This window comes from Apium graveolens, chromosome 5, assembly GCF_009905375.1.
Source record: "Apium graveolens cultivar Ventura chromosome 5, ASM990537v1, whole genome shotgun sequence".
NCBI classification, from domain to species: domain Eukaryota; kingdom Viridiplantae; phylum Streptophyta; class Magnoliopsida; order Apiales; family Apiaceae; genus Apium; species Apium graveolens.
In genome coordinates this window covers 8,260,042-8,263,316 of record NC_133651.1, presented here as the reverse complement: position 1 = coordinate 8,263,316, position 3,275 = coordinate 8,260,042, and the positions used below count along the sequence as shown (strand labels likewise).

Below are 3,275 nucleotides of genomic sequence, written 5' to 3'. Positions count from 1 at the left end.
AATCGATGTCAATTTGAATAATAGACATTGATTGTTTATTAAATAACCGATGTTAATATGATAAATAGACATCAAGTGTTTATTTTTGAATTGATGTTATTGCCTTGTTTATATGTGCTAATATCCTTTTATTAACATCGAATATTAGACAATGTATTAACCACAAACTGAAAAAACCTAATTCTCAAAACTCAACCAATATATATACATTATTACTCAATTGAAATCAAGATCAACAAATTCTCAATGTGTATAACCAATATCAAATATATTTATCATTCTAAACAAAGTACATCCAATGTGTAAAATTAACCATATTTCTAGTACTCAAGTCATCCCCTTTAATGCGGGCTCCAATTTTCTTTACCATGCTTCCAATCAATAAAAAGATTCTATCTCGCCTAAAACTTTTCCAAGCCTTGTGCGACAACAGGGTTGTTAGCAGGGTTGACAAAGCCAGGCCATTTCAATGACTCAAACTGAAAAAGAGGGAAACCGGCATCTGGCTTGCCACGATATTTATAAAGCATATCCTTGCATTGGTTTCTGTATTCAACAATTCAAATGTTACATTTACCTTTTTTCATGAAAGACATCTTTAACTTGTATCTGAAGATCTAGATAAATAATTACCTCAGCTAAATGTAGCACAAACTCCAGATTGCACAAGGGTAAATATAATATCCTGGGCAAAAACTATCTCAATTACTTTTGAATCAAAGACTTTCTAAGGCTATAACCTGTATCATAGACATTGGCCTATATTATAGACATTAACACTAATTTTATGACATTATAGACATGTAACCTGTGATTAAAAAACTGGCTATAAACACGTATTAATCTTAACACGTGATTAAAAAACTAAGACTTTCTGAATCAAATTAAATAGCAACAAGAAAGTTATGGATATAATACTCAAAATAGAACTGTGACATGTCGTATAAATTATAGCAGCGGCCTTCAGCGATCCGTTGAGTTTGGTTCTTCTTAGTCGAGCCAAGGCTTCCTGTTTCATGCCCTTTGCAACTACCTAAAAATATATTCCTTAAAATATATTTAAAGTGTTTTTTTCTGATTCAACTTAAAGTAGTTATAATTTTAATCAAAACATAAATACATATTAAATTATCCTATCCCACGCACAAATCCCCGTTTATCATAATTGTCAAATCACACAAAGATCAAACAACAAAAAAAAATTACGCAATCAAAAACCAAAACAATCAGCAAACACTATAATACATATATAAGAGGGTGGGTATGATAACCTGAAAAGAAGAAGCAGGAGAAGGATGATTAAGTACAGATTGTCATTCTCCAAGCATCCGATTAACTTGTTATTCTAATAAAGCAACATCATTAGTACGACTCTCTTTTCCAGCTGATTGAAGATCACAGAACATACCCTGTAGATCATCCACTCTATTCTTTGCTCTTTCTTTCAAAACCTGTAGAGCATACACTGTATCAGAGCTGAATGAACAATTTACAGCCAACATCTACTGAATAAAAAGAAAAAAACTGAAAATACATTTAAATTTACGTGGATAGATGTTGCAATCTTGTAGCACAGCTGCTCCGTTGCCAAATATAAAGTCGATTGGGCCATATATGTCACATTCTGTGTAGAATTTCCTATTGGAGTGGGGATACAGGGTATCTTGATACCCTTCAAAGCTGTAGCTAAAGAATGTTGACATATCTGCCCTATTTCACATTGCAACTTCCTGGTGATTTACTGCCCCTGCTGTGTTCCTGAATGTTATATTTACTGCTACGAATCCCTGTCCCACTACAGCTGCATAAACAACATTATATGAGTATATGTTAAAAGTATTATATAATATCGAAGTATAAAATTTTACAAGTTAAAATTGACTCAATTAAATCAAGAAATTAATAATGTCTTACCAAATATTGCAGAGTTAAAAGGTGCCAAGCCATCAGCAGTACTATGGTTGCCAGTGATCACTGTCTGGTTAATTATATCGCCAATCATCATAATGTACTTGTTATTCTTTGGAATGGACACATATTCTACATAGACCCCAACTGTGACATATATCACAAAGTAGCCATCACTAGCTACGGTTTTGTTGGGAGCCAAAGTTAAGGCATCCTTGATGGTTGTAAAGTCCCCTGTTCCATCTTGACTCACGACAACAATGTTACTCACTACTATATAATCATTATCATCTTATAGAAGATGTCTGCGACCTATCTTTTAAAGAATTGCTTTATTTTTGTCAGATGTTTTAAAGGGGAATCTAACGTGTGCAAATGCTCCTCTCCTCTTAGGAGTACGAGATAAAACTCTTTTTGTAGTTGGAACCCAACCTGTTTGGAAAAGAGATAAAGAAACACTATAAAACTTAGTTGCATTAACAAGAGGAACATATACTCTATCTTTCAAACTTCAAGAAGAAGCAGTTTCTTCGAGCCCGTCTAAACAAGTTTGTGTATTGGTTAAAACATATATCATTAATGTATGAACAGTGTCTGCTTGAGAAACAAATAAGGTCTGAGCTTGCTTGATTATTGTGGAAGACTCTAATATATAATCAACATTAAGCTCAGCTAGTAAACTACAATCTTTAAGACCAGCAATAGCTCTGGTTGTCAAACCAGAGCTTCGCTGAAGAAATTTTTGTGTCAATGACAAAAATCTACGAGCAGTTGACAAGGAGTTGGTGAAGGATGAGCATCCATAGCCATGCACTTTGGCGTTGTTGTTATTCGGAAGAGATGATTGACATCATATACACTATCAAACATGATGCATTACACATCATATACAACACAAAACATAAAATTAACTACGAACATGAAGATACACATAATAATCATACCTTGAAAGGCCAATTTTCACAATAAAATTGGTAAACAACGCGATCACTAGCTTTAACAACAGAAAAGAACACCTTCAAGACATAAATCTCCATGTACTCACCATAACCTAACGCAACTCCTTGTCGCCTCTTCTCGACCATTTTCTTCATCTTATATAAACTCCGCTCTCTCAAAACCTTGTTATCCTCCAAATCGAGATGATCTAGAGCTGACATCCCTCTTGCTCAAATTCTCTCACTCTTTGATAAAAAAAAGTCAAATGCATAAGAGAGATATAGAACATTCATAAATCAAGACCAAAGAGGTTTTCTTGAGAGTAAAGTTTTTAATTACTTACCCCAAGCTTTCTCCTTCACTTTCTCATAAATCTCATCCACATGCTTTTAAACCTCCAATTTGAGATAGGTACTGATATTTCAAAA

At 33.7% G+C, this 3,275-nt stretch overlaps 1 pseudogene; it reads right to left on the bottom strand.

Moving 5' to 3' along the window:
• Nucleotides 1–1,340: 1,340 nt before the first annotated feature.
• On the bottom strand, nt 1,341–3,068 carry LOC141659751 (putative pectinesterase/pectinesterase inhibitor 41; annotated as a pseudogene).
• Nucleotides 3,069–3,275: the final 207 nt, after the last annotated feature.